Genomic DNA, 18,986 nt, shown 5'->3' on the forward strand with positions numbered 1-18,986 from the left:
TCTGAGAGGCTGCACCTGGGGCACAGCCAGGGTTTGAAAGCCTGATTGATGATGGAGCCCAGCTGAGAAGGAAGAGCTATAAAGCCAGGAAGGTGGTGGCCCTGGAGGTTTGCAGGGGGAGTTGTCTGTAGCTGTGGTTGGGGAAAAGGGAGGTGTTTTTGAGGCTGCTGTGTTAAGCTGTTTGCAGTTATTCCTTGGGAGAGGGGGGGGTTTTGGCTGAAGCTGCTGTGGAATAGGAAAAAAGGCAAGCGACTCTGGGAGTAAGCAGACCACAGCTGCTGATCCTGTGGTCCCTGGAATACTGGGCACGCTGGGGTTCCCCCACCAGCCACTGGGAAAGTGGCTCAGGGCCTGGCCTAGAAGGGTGTCTGGCATGGCAGGAGGACAGTTGCTCCAGTGGGACTTTGATGCCCTAGAAGGGGAGGACTGTGCTGTGACCTGGCTGGCAGGCTGAGTCCCCAAGAGGAAGCATGTGGCATCCCAGCAAGCGAGTGGGGCTGCGGTGAGAGCAAGATGATGGGAAGAGGGCTTCAGACCTGGACAGAATGAATCCCCAGCGCCGCCAAGGAGCCAGTGACATCCTAGCCGTGAGTGTCACCTGTGACATGGTGCTAATGGTAAATCAATCGCTAATAATCTGACTTTAGTGGGGTCTGCTCCCCTTCTCTGCTCACTGTTCAGGGTTTGTACTGGTGGCAAATACACAGGAGCCCTGATTTTTTTTACATGCAAAGATGCTGTTATAGGCTTAACTGTCTGTGTTTCCCAAAATCTTCCATAGAGGGTGCTCTACTGACTCTACCAGACATGAGCCTCATGAGTTACCCAACTCTTCATCATAGTTAGGGAAATAATTACTCTAGGCGATATAATTTGCTTAAAACCATGACAGTTTTAACTATAGATTAGGTCTAAATTACTGTTCAGCAAGACAGCTGGTAAAATCCACCCTGTAATAATAATGAAGCAGTGTAAACAATCCCAGCCCCTTTGGGCTTTGAGTTAATATAGATATCAAACGCTGCTTGCAATCTTCCTAAAGTTCTAAAACGTTAGACATTTACATTCTCTGTGTCTATAGAATAGATCAAGTCACTATTTTTTCATTGTCACCTAGACTCTCAACATGCTATGTGGGGATGGCTTTTGTTTTCTCATAATTAATTATGCTTGAATACTAATTAACCTCCAGTGAAACAGGGCACTTTTTTCAGAGTGGCTGATGGCAGGGAAATTGGTTTTCATATCCTCACTGGGAGACTATTGCAGCTGGGGTGCCTGAACTATTTGCAAATGCAAAAGTCCCCAAATAAGGCAGTTTAATTAGGGGCTGGAGTGTACATTGAATTCCCTTTGATCAGATGCATAATTACTGCATACACCCTCTTGTTTCTATCACTCCTGGGGTGTGAGATTGCCTACAGAGTGCTGGGCTTCCTACTGTCTGACACAATGAAGCAATTGAATCAAGCAACTGGGAAACAGGACTGCTTAGAAATTAAGTCTGTGCAGTGCATCTAGTGCATCAAGCTGTCAGAGGGCAGGGTGTGCAGTGCTGCAAAATGACCAAATCTGAGTCAGAAGGTCGTGGATCAGCCAGTGTTTTACAGGGCAGTTGTCATTATATTCATTTTTAATAGGATGTGGGCTAAGGATTGTTTAAAAATATTAATGAAGCCCTTTAGAAGATTTTGACTGGTTTAGATGGCAGGCTCATAAAAGAGAAATGGGGGTTCTGCAACAGTGGCCTTGAGCAAACTGCAGAACCAAGATGTATAAATAATGTAATGTAGTGGAGTGGAGACTCCTATCTGTGATGAACAGAGGGCACTAGACAAACCAAGGAACTGTCACCAAACTAGGCCAGCCTCAGCCACCACATTTCATGTGCCATTACTCTCCAAGCCCGGTTCCCCTGATGCACTTTTTTCAAGCCTGTGCAAAGTCTGTGCTGCATCAGAACAGTGCCATGTTTTATACCTGTGCAACGTGGAATAATTACACAAGGATCGAGATTCTATACGGGTGTGAAATCCGTGTAGCTCTGACTTCACAATTGGCCCCTTGATAGCAGAGTCCAGGAGAAGCCAAGGAACAAATGATTGTGGATTTTGATCTCCTGTCTCTCAAATTCACCCCCTAGAGCAGTTTGATGCTGTGACATTCTCCCCCCCCCCCCCACCCTGTAATCTGGACTGGTGTGTAGCTGTCACCCCAAATATTCACTCCTGGGCCCTGACTTAGCCTGCTTTGCTGTGTGAACTACCCACTCCTAGGTCAGCCCATGCCCAGCCTCCTGCAAGTAATCAGTCCCTGGCCTCGTGAAGGAGTGCTCTGGCCAGCCACTCATGGGATAGACCCCCAGTCCCAGATGCAACCCCAGGAACTGCTGCCTTGCATGGCTCACTGCTGCACACTACATCCCGTAAGATCATTTACATTTGTCTGTCCATTTATCAAAGCAATTTATGTGCTCTGTCACTCAATCCGCATGCGCTCTCTTTTAAATAAGACAAACACATTTGATTAACTAAAAGGTAACTTGCATCTTAACCTAGGATTACTATTTCAGTCTGTATTCTGTTTACCCCACCAGCTGGTTGCAATGCCTCTTGCAACCACCCCTCCCCTCCTGTGTAGATTCTCAATCTTTGGTGTTGCTTAAAAGATGGATTCCAGGGGGGAGCTCTGAGACAGATGCCTTTCTTTTTAACAAGTTTCTTCGACAACCCACTCCAGGTGGTCTGAGGTCCCTTCCAATTCTATGATTTCAGACTCCAGAGATTAAATCGCATGCAAAAGAATTAAATGGGATTCTGTAGTGTGGTTTGCTTCTGTTTGTAATTAAATGACCTGATTCCCTCATAAAACATCCTCAAAAGCAAAGCCGACACTTTAATAAGACCTGGTCTCCAATTACCTTGTTGATTTAGGTAATTATCTCAGTATGATGGGGCAACTCCATAAAAACCATAATGCTAATGAAACACTCAGCGTGGGTTCGGTTTTTAGGCAGTTCAGAACTGGATTCAGTGCTGTTGCTGGAGATTCCACATGGGACCTGGAGCTCTGGCTGAGAGGGGGAAGGAATAGAAGTGTCTCTAAGCTACCGATGCACCTAATGCTGGTCTGCTTTGCCAGCAGGCAGCCCACAGAGTGAGGTAGAAGAGTCCCTCAGGATGCTCTAATTTTCAATAGCTTTGCACAGCTCTGTGGATGGCTCTGCAGCCTAGAATAGCCAGAGAGAAAAGGGCTCCAGCTACTTCCCTCCTCCTCGTACCCCAGCATGCCCCCAGCCTCTTTCTATGTCCTGCTGCTACTCCTGCCAGGGCCTTGCTCCGTTTTGGTAGAGGAGTTCATACAAAGCAATCCCTTTTGTTCTAGCCTCTGCACTCACTTGGGATATGTGAGCTGCTCCTTTTAAATTCTGCATGAAGGAGAAACTATTTCCCTTGTGGTTAGCTAGGGGCTCAATCCTGCAAGACAATGAGCACTTCAGGCCCAGCACGTCATGGAAGTATGCACGTGCTGAAAGTTAAGCATGTGCGTAAGTGTTTTTTCTGGATCAGACTCGGCTCTCTCAGGCCTCAGTCCTGCGAAGGTGAGTGAGGCAATACCTTTCATTGGACTAACGTGGTTGGTGAAAGCTTTTAAGCTATGCCGAACTCCTCAGGCCTGGGGGAAGGTACAGTGTCACCGCTAAGGTGACAGATTGTTTCGCACAAGCAGCTAACACCTATTGTAAAAGAATTCAGGGTGAAATGGCCCACGAACATCTCGGCAGTCATGGGACAAAAAACTGGGGTTAGTGGGTTAGTTACTTTTGTAAGCCATAAATAGGTCAGAGTGGAGGCTGCTGAGAGCAGGGGGATCCTTCCCTTCACTGATGGCAACAAATAAGACACTTTGGGCTTGATGCCATGGCAAGTCTTCCTTTCATTTCAGTGGGCTTTGGATCAGGCCCTAAATGTCTGAAATGTGTTTGCAGTCAGACCTTCTACGGTACCAGTCTAGTGGGCATAATGTTTTTAGTGGCTTAGTAGTTGATTTAATGAAGGCCAAGAGTCTCTTTTCAGCCATCCATCAGGCTATAAGAAAAGTAAATGATCCTAATTTAAATTGCCACAGCTGGGAAATAATCTCTGGGGCCACATGTTTGAGCCAGATAAAGGACAATAGAATTGCAGAGACAGCAATAATGTTGCGAAGCTCAGAATTCATTTGTTTGCTGGGGTTGCGCTGACTTATTGTTTAGTAATTATCTTGTCAGTCTCAAGGATGGAATAATCCCCCATATTTACATAATCAAGGCACCAGAACATTTACAGAAGGGCCTCCTGTCAGCAGATGGCTGGAGTGCATATGGTGCTCTCGGCGTTCTCCCCCCAGGATGTTTAATTATTATGGTCACTATATTACGAGCAGTTCAGAGGCTATGTAAGTTTTTTACCTCAGTGTAACTACACAAGGCTAACCCTATATCCCCAAATGGGTTTTATGTCCAGATAACTGGAATGCCTTGTCTCCACTAGGCTTTTACATCAAGATGGATGGTCTCAGGGTGGCTAAGGCCTAGTCTAAACCAAAAAAAAAAAAAAAAAATCAAGTTGTCCCAGTGACATTGGTCAGGGGTATGAAAAATCCACACTCCGTAAGGCCTGTAGTTAAGCTGACCTAACCCCTGGAGCAGACACCCCAGTAGCAGCTGGAGATAGGTAACACTCCCCTGTGGGTCAGCTCTGAAACAATCCTGCGTTGTGTGGCAGTGCTGAGGTGTGAGGCACAAGAGTTCTGCAGCATATTTAACTATTTAAACTACATTCCAGTTGCCTAATTTTCCTGGGGGGAGGCACGTTTGGCTATGTTGCTGGCCCAGAATGGGGAACAAATATATCCTGGGCCTTTCAATTTATCAGAAGGGTAGAACACAATGTAATGTCCGGAAACTGAAGCTAGACCAATTCAGACTAGAAATAGGGTGTAATTAATGAAGCAATTTACCGAGAGTCATGGTGGAATCTCCTTCAATGCTCATGTAAATCCAGATTGGCTGTTTTTCTAAGCACTGCTGTATGAACTATTTTGGGGAAGTTCTGTGGCCTGTGATCTGCAGGAGGTCAGACTAGCTGTTAACAATGGTCCCTCCTGGCATACAAATCAATGAACGGCTGCTGCTATTCTAGCAAAGGCCACTGTTTAAAAGTCCATGTTTGTGAAGAACTCTCCCTCCAGGGAGGGTGAAGTGTTCACCCCATGTATAACTACAGGACCATGCTGAGGAAGTGGAATTACTGCTTAGTGGCAAATTCCAAAGCCTCTGACAAGCCAGTAGCGTTTAACATATTACATGGCTTGCAGCTGCCAGTGGCATCCATCCTCTGGTTTGTCTTGCCTTATCTCAACAACTCGTTATAAGCGAACATTGATGTGAAGGTGCAAAGGAACAAAAACGTTCCCACAGCTCTGTTAAGAGTTGCTAGAGCATCTCACGTGAGGCAAAGGTAGAAGTGAGTATTCCCACTAACTGTGTCCTAAACTTATGCATTAGAACATATGGAGAGGAAGAATTTCATGCTAATAGGAAGTCCCTCCCTTTCCCCCTGCCCCCAATACTTGGTGGTGGGAATTTTCCTGAATGGGAGTTGTTAATGAATAGTATTGGGCTTGTATGTAATAGGTGCACTACAAATGCCTCACTGTCGTCTTTGCATAGCTCAATTGCTAATAGGATAGCATGGTTTCCAAACAGCACCCCAATTCCCTGGATTGTTATAAACCTGAAATTAAGGGCAGTTCCTGAATTGTGCTAATTTTCTGCCAACCTGGTACCAAGTTCATGTGCGAAGTGAGACTCCGCTAAAACAAATCCCTATAAATCATTGGGAACAGCAACTGCTGAGTTTTGCCCAACTCTTACCAGCGCTTTAAACCTACCCAAATCCAGGTATAGGTTAAGGACATAAAATGATAGTGGCTAAAAGCAGATGTCAGTGGGTGTCTTCCTCTCCTCCTGATGGATGAATGGTCTGATGCAATGTGGTGGCCTTCAGAGCCGTCACAAGCCTACTTGTGGAGGCAGTATTCCCTAGTGCATAGAACACTCGACTAGCATTCAGGTGAGCTGGGATGTCTTCCTGGTCCTGCCACTGGGTGAGCATGGGCAAATCACTTGGTGCCTCCGTTTCCCCATCTGTGAAATGGGGATAATGGTGCTGGCCTCCTTCGTAAAGTATTTTAACATCTACAGATGAAAAGCGCTATCTGAGAGTGAGGTATTTTTACTAGGCTGTCACAGAAGTCCCAGATGCTGTTGCTGTTCTCCTATAACGAGCAATCCAATCTATGATCAGGCATTGGCAGGCCCAGTCATGGAGCAATAGATTGTCTGAACCGCTTTTAAAGACACATTCAGACACGTGCAGCTTGTTACTGCTGAATCAGAGGGCTGTGCTCCAGGATGAAGATAAAATAATCCACTGTGTTCTCATAATGTATTTAGGGACAGTCAAGACTTTCTAATGCCATGTTATATCCTGGAGATCTGTTCCCGCCTTTGGATCCATAGGAATCTTTTCAGCACTAATATAGACCATGACTTGTGTTTTTATATGACTGATTGAAAATAGCGCAGGAGAGAGTAAAAGCCATGGTATACTTGGCAAAAAAAAAAAGTAAGATTTGGCTGCTCAGGCAAATTCTGTTAGTTTCTCTGCTCCACTTCTCTGATTTAGTTTAGAATAATTTATTGTCAAATCCCTGGTCTGGCAGCAGTTTAGTTTAGCCGCAGGAGTCCTGAAAGAGGTGCAGCTAATCCTCAGTAAGGGTTAATGTAGTTTGCATCATCCTTTGTAGATGTAAAGTGCTGAGGATTTAATTATTTTTACCGTTATTTGAGTTGCTGCTCTTCAGACTCATCTTTATGCAGGAACTCCTGATAAGAGTTTTTTCTTCCAATTTTGCATCCTTCCACAGCTGCTGTGAATCCTGCCATTTGAAATCCTAGTTTTTACAGCTCTGGGCAGACTGATAGCGCTGCTGAGGTAAAAGGAGATCTTCCTTGTGGAGGCAGACACAATTAAACTTGAGGAGTAATCGGAGGCTATGGGGAGAAATTGATTTTTTGGGGTCCTCTAATGCATGAAGAGGCACAGGATTTTCCTTTATTGAAGCACACTTAGGCAATGAAATGAGTTGTGTTGCTCTTCTTTTCATGGCTGCACAATGTAAAGTGGAGGCTACAAAAACCTAGGCTGTTTACATAATACTGTAAAGTGCCACTATGGATCTGTCCTGTGTAGAGCGCTGTGAAACTCTCTTCCAAAGCTGATTCAAAACTGCAGGCTTTTGTCTTGGATTAATCCCCACAGGACATGTTGTGTGTCATCAGAATTTGTTTCCATTATAACTGGCATTCTATGGAGATGCTTCAATTTTGAAGTTCCAATGGACCCTAAACAAGGTCCTGGCTGAACCTGGCCTGCCAGGTGGCTTTGGGAACCTGCCTGGCTTCCTGCTAGCTACTCAACAGGATCTCCTGCCTGGTGGGCCAGTGGAGATCTTGGAAGCCCTGGGACACCCAGCTCTTCGGCAGCCCAGGTGCTCAGGGCTTCCAGGTCTACTAAGCAGGTTGCTCTCAAGCTGGGGCTCGTTTCCTTTTGTGGAGAACCCCAACATTTTGGGGGTTTATCCTCCGTCATAATGGCAGTCTCTCTTCCAAAGCGGTTCCATTTCGTATACAAATACTTTGTCATTGGGCCAGACAATGAGTGACTTTATGGCCTAGTGGTTAGTGCGCTCGCTTGGAGACCGGGTTCAAGTCCCTGCTCCAACAGAGTATTTAATACAGAGTGGAATAGCACTGCCTAGAGAGATGGGGAAAAAGCCCCATTCCAAAAGACCTCGGTGGGTAGGGAGCACTTGTGGGATTTGACCTGGGGTTAAGTCCCTGTTCTGAGTCAGGCAGGTGTGGATTGAATTGCAGCCTCTCCCATCACAAGTGCGTGTCCAGAGCACTGGGCAATTGGGTGTAAAGGGACAGGGAAACATTTCCTTGTGTGGTTTTTGGTTTGTATCTTGTTTAGGGACTGAACTCCACGAGAGGGTTCCTGGCTATGAATCCCAAGTGGATTTGGGCACCTGAATCCTGGGAGGAGAGGGAGACCCTCAGGCCCCACACCTCTTAACATTTCCCCTTGGCTAGTTCAGGCAGATCTTTTCTGTCAGCTTTTGTGGATCACGTTCTAAGGCACCTAATTCTCCCCAGGCATTGTATAGGGAGCCTGGGTGCCGAACTCGGGTGAGGAATTACAGCAGGTGGCAGGATGCTTAAAGGTTAGGTGCTGAGTCCAAAAGTCCCCTTTGTGGACCTAGCCCAGACAGCCTAAATGTGCACCATGGGAGCTTTGGTGATTGTGTCCCTGGGAGCAAGACTGGGCAGTGGCTGCTGCTACCATTTGATCTGCCTTGAAAATAATCACCCTATTTCCCTAGCATTATTAATGCCCCATCCATTCATGCTGACCATGGCTAAATGCCAATGAGCTCTCTGCATGCCTGTCCATCTCTAGCCTTGTCATTAATGTCAATGGGACCAGGATTTCACCCTAACGATCTCACTTTTGCTTGTAAAAGACCCCTGTAAAGGCATAGACAAATCTTGTGCAGAGACAGTGAAGCTGGATTATCACGTGCTTCCTAAGAGGAGCGAAGACCACAGCTGCATGCTGTGAGTGCAAGGATGGGCAGGGCAGGGACAGGGGTCTTGAATTAAAAAATGCTCCCAGCACAATAAAAACCCAACCTGTTCCAAGGGAGGCCAGCAAAACTCACTCCTTCCATGGATCAAAGGGTAAAGCTCTGGGCTGTTCAATGGGGGGGAAAGAAGAGAAGTTTTGGCTGGGAATGCTCCCTTTCTAACCTGGGTGGCTCAAAGCCTTTTACTTCTTTCTGCTCTTGGCCGTTTTGTCTATTTCCCCTGTTCTGCAGGCAACTTCTCTGACCTCTTAGGTAACTTCCTCCAGTCAGGTTTCTGGTTATTTTGACAAGGCTCTGAAGAGCTGGGCATACCTGTTAGTTGCCATTATAACGAATTGGTAGCCCTGGAACGATCAGAACTGAGCAAACAGGCTTCAAGGTCAGAGATGTATTCACTTAGGACATAGCAGTTTGCAAATGAAACAGTTAACAATGTTCTAGAGCCCTTCTGTGCCTAATTATTTCCAACTGCATCTCTAGTTTCCTCCTCGTGGACTGACATCAGAAGAGGACGTTGGTATGTATTAGCACGTCTACTGGCAGTAGGCTTAATTATTTTTACACAATCCGTTAGGTCTGAGCATCCAAATAAGAAAAATAGCCTGCTTAAAATATTGACTTAACTGAGGCCCTTCGCACAGTGAGTAATAGTTCTGCTGCTCCCATTGCAGCTAGATCTTTAATGACTGCAGCACGCTTATTGCTCCAGGGGCGGTTTTCTGCCTTGGAGTCGGGGGTTTAAAATGTAGGAAAACATCATGCATGATCTCTGCGGTTTGGTTCAGTTTGAGTGAACGGCACCTATGTGACAGCAGGTCGCCCTCCTACACTTGGGCAGTTCTTTGGGCCAGGTCTTCCATTCTGGGATGGTGACTTTGCAAATATTGTCTAGTTCTGGTGCCCACCGTTCAAGAAGGGTGTAGATAAACTAGAGAGGGTATGGAGAAGAGCCATGAGGATGATTGAGGGATTAGAGAACATGCCTTGTAGCAGGAGAGTGCAGGAGTTCAATCCATTTAGCCGAACCCAAAGAAGTTTAAGGGGTGACTTGATTGGTCTATAAGTACCTATGTGGAGAACTAATATTTGATGACGGGCTCATCAATTGGTTGGACAAAGGTGCAACAAGCTCCAAGAGCTGGAAGCTGAAGCTAGAGCAATTTAGACTGGAAATAAGGTGTAAACTGTTTAACAAGGGTAATTAATCATTGCAACAATTTAACAAGGGTTGGGGTGGATTCTCTGTCACTAGTTATTTTTAAATCAAGATTGGGTGTTATCGAAGATCTGCTTTAGTTAAAATAGGACTTTCCCGAAATTCCTAAGGGCCTGTTATGCAGTGGACCCTTCTGGCCCTGGAAACCATGGAAGCTGGTTTATCTTACCAGCTGGGGGAATCTCAAGATGACTGACAGCATAGCTACTCTGTGCTATTCATTATTGCTCCCTTTGCGGGGGGGGTGGGTGGAGAAAGCAGCATGGCCTGAGCACCAAGAGGAAATCGGAAGACCAGATTAAATTGCCTGAGGCTGTCTGAATTCCTCCGTGTGCACAGAGCTGGTCAAAAATGTTCACTGACATTTTTCACAGGGAAATTCCCAACCAGCTCTAGTTCCGGGCAGCCTTAGGAAAAAGACACTCATGACATTTTTCTTCCGCTCAGTGATGGTCTGAGGAAAGGGGTGTCCAGAAGTCAGTAATGCATTCAAAATCAGATCATAAAAGCTTGTTTAGTAGGCAAGCTGAAGATGTCGGGTGGACTCATCTATGTTCTGACCCAGCAGAAAGTACACTGGCTATTAAGGGTCTGGTTCTGATCTCATTTCTACTGGAGTAAATCACGGGACACGCCACTGATGTGCTACATAAAATTGGAGTGAGTGAAGAATCGTACTCGGTAGCTGAAACTGGCTTAGACAGCCTGATCCTGTTGCTCTCCTCAGCACACTGCCTGTTCTGAGATACAAGTCACCGTGTACTTACTGCTGATACCCACGTTCGGTTGGGATACACAAAGATCTATATTCTACTGAGGCCCTAGCAGCAGTGCCTCCTGTGTAAATCCACAAGAAGCCTCGGTTCTCAGATTCTCTGTTAACAGTGACGTTTCTTTCAGGGGGTGCCTGTGTGGGTGAGGAGGAAGAGATTTTTGACTCGGAGGGATGTGCTGTTGTGAATCCCTTGGAGGGTGGGGCAAAGTGGCGTGTTGTCTCAACATCCTCATTACTGAAGGGCAGCTTAGCTATTGCAATAAATCCATCCTTCCAGGCCCCTAACACAGAATGGACTGAAACAGACCTAGATCAGAGCCAGTGCCCTGTGCCCAATTTTCCCAGCAAGGTGATCACAGATCCAAGGTTGGAGGTCAGATGGCACTGAGTGAGAGGATGGCTCCAAGCCTTGTGATACAGTATAGTGGGGCCTTGGTCCATGACTGGGTCCCATTGGTGCTATGGCAATACAAATATTCATGTTTGTCATACCTAGAGCATCAGCAGAATGAGCCATATCACTAGGGATTGGCAGAAAGTTAGGGGCAGGCTGGGGAGTTCTTATTCTGGTAAATGCCTGCTCGCATGCTGGGCGTTCCTTTCATTTCAACAGGCTCAATTCAGCTCCTGAAGACCATGTCAAATCCCATTTGACATCAGTGGGGCAGGATCAGGCCCTGTGCAAGTGTGAATAAAGGTCTGGCCAAAAAGTAGCAGCTACAACTAGCTAGCAGTAGAGGAGAGAAGATACTGGCAACCACAGCAGGGCCTCTTTCTGCCCAGGTTTTGCTGGTGATCCAGGCCAGTGCACAAGTCTCCCTGCAAACAGCTATGCACGCTTGTGGTTTTACCTGATACAACCTGGCTCTGAACAGAATGGGTTTCTGGTTAGGCAGGGAATGGCTTCTTTACATTCTCCTCTTGGGAAAACTTAACTTTGTGTGTGTAGGGGCAGATGTAGCATAAAACCCTCATGCAGAAACATGCATGATCATACTAGGGAGGGAACATCACAGCTGTTAGCTGGTGATCATTGGCCTTGATTAGCTCACACAGACAAATCCACATCTGCTGTAGGAAACTGAAGGCATCTTGATTTTGAACTTGAGCGATTCCATTCTGTTCTCTACTAAAAGGCGAGTTTGTGATCCCAAAGCCCTTTTGCAAGGGGTTGAGCTTGTTTTATTGGCATGCTCAGATCTGATTGGGAAAACGAAGCACAGAAAGTTTTGATGAAAATAATCTGACCCTGGCAGCAGTGAATAGTGGCATTGAAGATTCCTTACTAATTCATTTTGACTGTTGATGCATTTAATTACCACTTATATAAAGGGAAAATGCCGCCATGTTCTAACTTTGGGAGAAATAAGCTTCTATTCATGAAAGCAATTACATTTGTAACTCATGCAGATCAGCATATGCGCTGCTTGGATGGTGAGTTGCCTGCTCGATTTCAATCTGATTTTGCTGTGGAGTGGTGCGATCCAGTAATCGCCTCATTTAATACAAACTCCATCTGGGGAAGCTAATACCCAGCAGGCTTTTGAGCGGCTATAGGCATCTACTCATTCCATTGGTATGCTCCTTTTCGTGGTGGCACAGGAACGTGCTTTGGGGCTACTCTGGAGAGAAGGAGGAAAAGACTCCCTTGGGAGAGGGGAATGGTTAGACCTCAAATATCCTGGACCGGTGATACTCAGATTTCAGTGGTTCAGGATCCAAATTGGCAATTGACATTACCAAAAAGGCCACAGTGTGAATGCATGGTTGCATGTACTATAGTACTAGATATTGATATTTAAATAGCATGATGGGAGATATTTAGTTCTTTATCAATTGTTCACAGCAAAATGACTGACCATTTATTTGATCAACGACAACTGGTTAACATAGTAAAAGTCTCCTGATTGGTTAACTTAGGGTGGTTAATAATTAAATCAGTGTTTGTAGCACCTTAAAAGAGCCATAAGAGATGCATTAAAGAGCCACTTGTTGGCTTGAGCCTCAGTCTGAACATCACTGACCGAGAGCAAGTTCTGAGACCTTGAGTTGCTGCCTCCAGGCGAGAAGTATCTCAGTTGAAGTCCAGGTTGTAGTAACCTGCGTGGAATCCAGCCGCTGATGTTGGGAGACCACGCTAAGTGGCTTGGCTCACTCAATGTCCGAGGCAGATGAAAACAATAGGAAAAGCACAGCTAGAGAGTAGTTGGTGCATATAGACAAATTAAAAGCTGTAGCACCTAGGAGTGGGCTCTGGGCCGATGGTGCTTGACACTACATGGACACTGCGTAAAAGATGGGTGTGGCTCTGGAGTGCTTACCAAACTGAAGGATTCACAATCTCAGCCAATACAGAGACCCAGTTATCCAATAAGACTTGCCGGCTTTGATCTTCTGCGGTGTCTGTTCAGACAGGGAAGGCAGGTGACTGAAATAGGTAGCTAGGCACAGATCAGTGCAGACCCATGCACCTCTGTGGAGCCTTGATTTAAATGATACTTTTCACTGGCTCAGGGGTTTGCCCGGGTGGAGTCTGATGGTTGCCTGGGGCAATGTAATCCAAGGATATGATGAAGAGGTGGTACCTGGTGACTTAATGAGCATTTCTTCCAAGAAGTGTACTGCACACCTTCAATATTATCTGGGCCTAAGATCTGGGATGGCATTTAAACTAAAAGGTAGCTAAGAGCCATGCTGGCATCAGACCTGGAAGGCCAGAGGGAAAGGAATCAGGTCTCATGGTAGCTTAGCTGTGGCTCCTGAATGACCACTTCAGGGAAAAAAAAAAAAACCCTTCTGATTACTTATCAAAATGCTCTTAAGCTTGAAACAATTTGACTTGCCAGCCTCTTTTGGCCTTGGCAGAATAAGTATTTCTTGCTCCACTTGTCCTGAATGCATGCCTGTCTGCCTCCCTTCCCTAAACTTTCTCTGATAGGTTTCTGCTCTGGTTCCTGCCCCTGGTCCAGAACTACCGACTGTCACTTATTGGTTATTTCACAGTGAGATGACCTTGACAACCAAGTACATTTCCTGTGCAGAGTGGCAGAAAATTATAGAATAAAAAAAGGTAATTAAGATGGAAAGGAAGATCTATTTACATATCACATCTTGCAATTCGAATATCTCCGTTTTGTTTTAATTTGCATCTCTTTAATGTATCTCTGGCAAAATATCTTCGTTAAAGCTTAGTCTGGCACTCGTGTTGGGGACTCCTTTACTTCCTGAATAACCCAGCTGATTTCAGGAAGCAGCCTTTCTGCCCCTACAGTGTATTACAGTAGCGCCTCCAGACACCCGATGAGCTCAGAGCCTCACTGTTTTGCGTGCATACACATAGGAAGAGTCCTACACAGAGGAGATTATCTAAAACCACGAACAAACAGGTGGGAGAAAAGACATGTTATCCCCATTTTACAGGCTGGCAACTGACAGCATAAGGACCAAAGGGAATTAAGCACCTGAAATTCAGATACAGGTTGCTAAATCCCAGTTTTAGGTGCAACTTGGATCCACAAAACCCCTTCTTGGCTGTCACTTAGCCCTGTGGGTGCCTAAACTCACTCAGTGTCCAATTTCTGCTGTAAAAGTTCCCTAGGAGCCCCAGTTTTGGCCTCCTGTGTGGGAGCTGCTGATTCCTACTAGACGTCCAGTTGCCTAACTTCCACAAACCAGGTCAAGATGGGAGCTTGCCTTCCTGTCTTTTCTGCAGTGCTGGATCTGGTAGGTGTGATCAATGGTAAGTGTTGCAAAACCAAAGTCTTTGTGGATCCAGGCCTGAGTGATTTGCTCAAGACCAAACGGGATTCTTGCAGAGCCAGCAACAGAATCCTGCTCCTAATATAATTTTATTTTGAATCACAGGGCTTAAGAGCCCTGGTTATGGGTGAACACAGACCAAAAGGACAGTCCCTGCACCAAGAAACGCTGACCTCACCTGCCTCAGTTAGTGCTTTAATCACCAAACCATCCTTCCTTGCTAAATGGCTGGCTTATAGTCACACAGGCAGGACTCTTAAAAAGGTGTGGCTCCCAGGGAAAAAACAGGCCATAATAGTTTCAAGCTCACAAGAACCTGACAAGCTGGTCCTCTGGGGTGAAATTCTCTGCTCGGCAGGGACATCCCAAGGCCTGGGTTTGTAACTTAAGCCCTAGTTCTGTCCCTCTGCAAGGAAGCAGCAAATTTCATTCCTGAATCTATAGAACACTCAGGTGCAAGACACACTCACGAAAGTTACTCAGGAGCGAGCTGCATTTACACTGCTTTCTGGCTGGGTTCTGGGGGCTCCTAAAACAAAACAGAGCACCACTAAAGGGCTCACCAACTATTTAAACTGATACTGTCTTGTTCCTACACAATACAGGCAAGCTTTGCAATATCTTTGTTTGCCAGAAGCTGGGAATGGGTGATGGGATGACTCATTTGATTATTTGTTCTGTTCATTCCCTCTGAAGCACCTGGTATTGCCATTGTCTGAAGACAGGGTACTGGACTAAACGCCCCATTGGTCTGATCCAGTATGACCATTATGTTCTTGTATGCAATTTGATGGGGGGGATGACCTTTCAGACAGAATGCCTAGATGCTCTGTTTTGTGAAGACAAAATCTAATCAGACCCAGACTCCAAGCTTGAGTCAGGAGAGACCCTCTTTAGCTGCTTGGTTATTGTTTAGCTGTATGGGCCCATGGATAGAGAGCTGGGGTTGCAATCAAGAGACCTTGGTGGTGGTCTTGGTTCTATTACTGACCTGTTGCGTGACTTTCAGCAAGTCTCCTCACCTCTTGTGCTTCAGTTTCCCCGTGTGTAAAATTAAAACAATATTATCGATCTTCCTTTGTACAATGATCAGAGATCAGATGATACAGAAGAAAATGGCGTGTGATTGGAATAGTCATCATGATGTCAGAGTTGCCTGCAATTTCTGCCTTCTGCGCTGACCCTGATTCATGGAACCAGCCTCTCATTTAAGGTATTGGACACAGTGACCCTAAACAGCAGCCACTAACTTCAATTGAGAGAAAGCACTTTTTCAGGGATTTGAGTGTGTGACAGGTGTTCTCTTGTCTCACTTGAGCAGTGGTGTTTTTTTAATAGCAGGTCAAGTGGAATTTCTGCTGAATAGAACATGTAAGAACAATGCTCCTTGATTTTTCTATTGCAAGTGGTTTATGATTCATAGGAGATTAGATTTTCATTGTTTTTTTTTTGTTGCTATGGACTGAAATGTCTAGAAGAAACCAAAGAAACAGGGTCTGTTTTAGTTTCATCCTTCAAAGTCTAACTCTACAGTTGTAAACAAGCCAAAGGAGCAACCCCAATCTGTATAGTGAGTGTCTCCTTCAAACACTTTAGACCTAAGAGAGCATTAGCCTGAAGATGAGGAAAACCTCCCACTGATACCTGTCCCTGGTCTACACTACAGAGTTTTGTTGCACAAAGTCAGATTTTTGCACCAAAAGAGTGGTGGGTGTACACACTGCAATGCTCCCTCCGCCACCCCCTCCCCTGACATGGCAACAAAATAAAACCACCTCAATGAGAGGTGTAGAGCTTTTTGCGGCAAAGTTTTGGCAACAGTCAGTGTAGACACTGCACTTGATGATGATGTGGCAAATGGCCTCCAGGAGATGTCCCACAATGCTCACTGTGACCACTCCGGTTGAATCTGAATTTGAAATCTGCTGCCCTGCAGCTGTCCACCCCTCCCCCTTAAAGGCCTGGGAATCTTTGAAATTCCACTTCCTGCTTGGTCAGCATGGAGAGCTCACATTGCATCTTCCCAGCCGACCATGGTGGCTCCCACACAAACTCTGTCTGGCCTGGAGCGCACAGGAGCTGTTGCATCTGCTGAGCATTTGGGGAGAGGAGGCTGTGCAGTCCCAGCTCCGCTCCAGCTGTGGGAACGTAGATACCCAGGGTCAGATTTCTCATGGCATGGTGGGGAAGGGCTGCAGTGCCAGGCAAAAATCAAGGAGCTGCAGCAGGCGTTGCAGAAGGCTAGGGAATCAAACCGTTGCTCTGGTTCTGTCAAAGACCTGCCACTTCTGTAAGGAGATGGGAGCCATCCTTGGTGACAACCCCACCACCACCACCAAGAGACCCATGCATACTCTGGCAAGGCCAGAGACAGCAGTCACTGGAGTCAACCCCGAGGATGAGGTCCAATTGGGGGACAGGGTGGAGCAGGGAACAGGGTCATTCAGTGCTGTGGGGAGCCAGGACCTCTTCTCAACCCCAGAGCATTCGAGCCAGACCCAGCCCTCCAGCTCTGGCATGCAGGAAAGGGGAGCTCTGCTAAGTGGTGGTCTTGAGTTCATGATGCTCTGTTATGATGTACACCTCTCCTTTTTATTTTGCAACTGGTGGAAGGGATCTAAATATACAAGCTGTGGTTGCATGTGCTCCCCAGTCCCCTGTACAGCTAGGCAGTGTGGCAGGAAAGTGTATTCATGTCCACTGAGTTTTCATGGGAATCCTCCAGAGGTCTATAGGAAACTTTCTGAAAAGTATTTGCCAATCCTTTGGCAAAGGTTCCTTGTCAGAGCTGCTTTGTGCCTTCCTCTGTTGTAAGAAACTTTCCTGCAGCAATGACTTGTGTGGGGACCAAAGCAGTGCCGGCAGCAAGCAGCATATGGACATGGTCTGAATCTACTGGCATGGAGGAGATTCACCCTAGCATCCCTGCTTACTCTCAAAAGCTGATCTCACTCCTATGACCTCTACCTGTGGAAAATAGTGGCAGAATTTACAGTTTTGTCCTTAGCTATCTGCAGTGATCTTTAACCAGCCAGGCTCTTTCCCCATCCTGTGCCCCCTCTTAGAGCAGAGCTCACCATGTTCAGGGCACTCTGAGCTGTGGGCTTGCTGGGGACAGTGAATTTTTTGGCAGTAAAATGCATCTATGCTGTTAGTGTACAAAGTCATGCTTCTGTTGTGCTTCTACAGATGTGGCCTTGAGGGATACCCTCTACACACCAGCCTCTCTGATAAGTGACTGCAGGAGGTGCAGAGGAGATGTTTCATGAGATGCTCCAAGCCGCTGAGGCAGAAAAACAAGAACTCGGGGCATGGAGACTGTGTATATGAAACTGACAAAATAGATAGGCATGAGAGGAGGGAGAACCAGGAGCAAGTGTTAGAAGGTCACGAGCAGATCATAAGCCATGTAGGAGCAAACGGAGCGGTTAGTCCCTAATACTGCAGACTGGATTAATGCATACTCACCCCCCTGGAGCTGATGAGGAACTGCTTACCATGCCCTCCCCAAACTTCACCGACACACTCCTTCCAACCTCCCTTCCCATCTTGGTACCCCCTTCACTCCACCCCTTCAGACAGCTTCCTAAAGGATAGCTTGAGTTACACACAGCTGTGAGTCCACACTGCCCCTCAATTTCTCCCTTCCAGCCCAGCGTTTTGTATGTGGTATTAATTATTTAATAAAGACATTCTTTCTGAAAGACGAGCAATCTTCATTTGTCTCCTACACTGCAACAATGGCCTCAGTGGCAGAGTACAAACCATGGTCAGGAATCCTCCCAACTTTCATGCAAGCTGACAGAACACAGAGCATGGCACAGGGCTGGTTAGAAAGACACCTTACTGGTGCTCATTGCCAAAGTCTCAAGGCCTCCCTGATTCAAATGGTCCCCCATTGTGCCCCTCAAAGAGCCCTGAGATTGCTCACACTCAGCTGCTAGGTGATCCACCTCAGTGTTCCACCCGGGGCTGACTTTTCACCATTCGCTTCACAAATAGTATGGAGCACACAGCTGGCAGTGAGAACTTGGGGAATGTTTTTCTCATTGTGATCTAATCTGCTGTAAAAGCAGCGCCAGGGTTACCTGCCTAATGCACATTTTATGGTCATTCAGCGCCTGCTCAGCCTGTTATTGGAAATGCTCCTTAGCTGATGTGCAAGTTGCCCTTTTCTCCAAATATAGTGTTATTCTGAGCTAGGCAGCTGATCTAAATAGCCATGTATCTGTGTGTGTGCTAATAAGGGAACCAGACATCATCCCAAACTTCAAGGGCTCTGGTAGATGATTGGTCCTTCAGCCCCCACCCAGGATTTTTTTGGGGAGGTTACAAAGTTCATAACTGCTTTAACCCACAAGAAATATCTGTGTGAATCAGTCTGTGTCTCCTTCCTATGGTAGTATGGCTTGGGCTTTTGACCTTCAGCAGAATCCAACAGACAATGCTTCTCTTCTCAGGGCATAGTTTCAAAAGGTGGGC

At 46.3% G+C, this 18,986-nt stretch overlaps 1 long non-coding RNA gene across 3 annotated transcripts; it reads left to right on the forward strand.

Moving 5' to 3' along the window:
- Window positions 1-122: 122 nt before the first annotated feature.
- On the forward strand, window positions 123-18,208 carry LOC137162968 (uncharacterized). 3 transcript variants are annotated; one of them, XR_010922590.1, is made up of 4 exons: window positions 123-617; window positions 13,684-13,815; window positions 15,598-15,717; window positions 17,694-18,208. It is a non-coding gene; the product is annotated as an uncharacterized lncRNA (long non-coding RNA). The 3 variants fall into 3 exon arrangements; XR_010922588.1 differs by lacking the exon at window positions 13,684-13,815; XR_010922587.1 differs by lacking the exon at window positions 13,684-13,815 and having other exon boundaries at window positions 123-587.
- Window positions 18,209-18,986: the final 778 nt, after the last annotated feature.

Source organism: Emydura macquarii, unplaced genomic scaffold (assembly GCF_026122565.2).
Source record: "Emydura macquarii macquarii isolate MOO-44397 ecotype Brisbane River unplaced genomic scaffold, CSIRO-AGI_Emac_v2 contig_312, whole genome shotgun sequence".
Lineage (NCBI taxonomy): Eukaryota > Metazoa > Chordata > Testudines > Chelidae > Emydura > Emydura macquarii.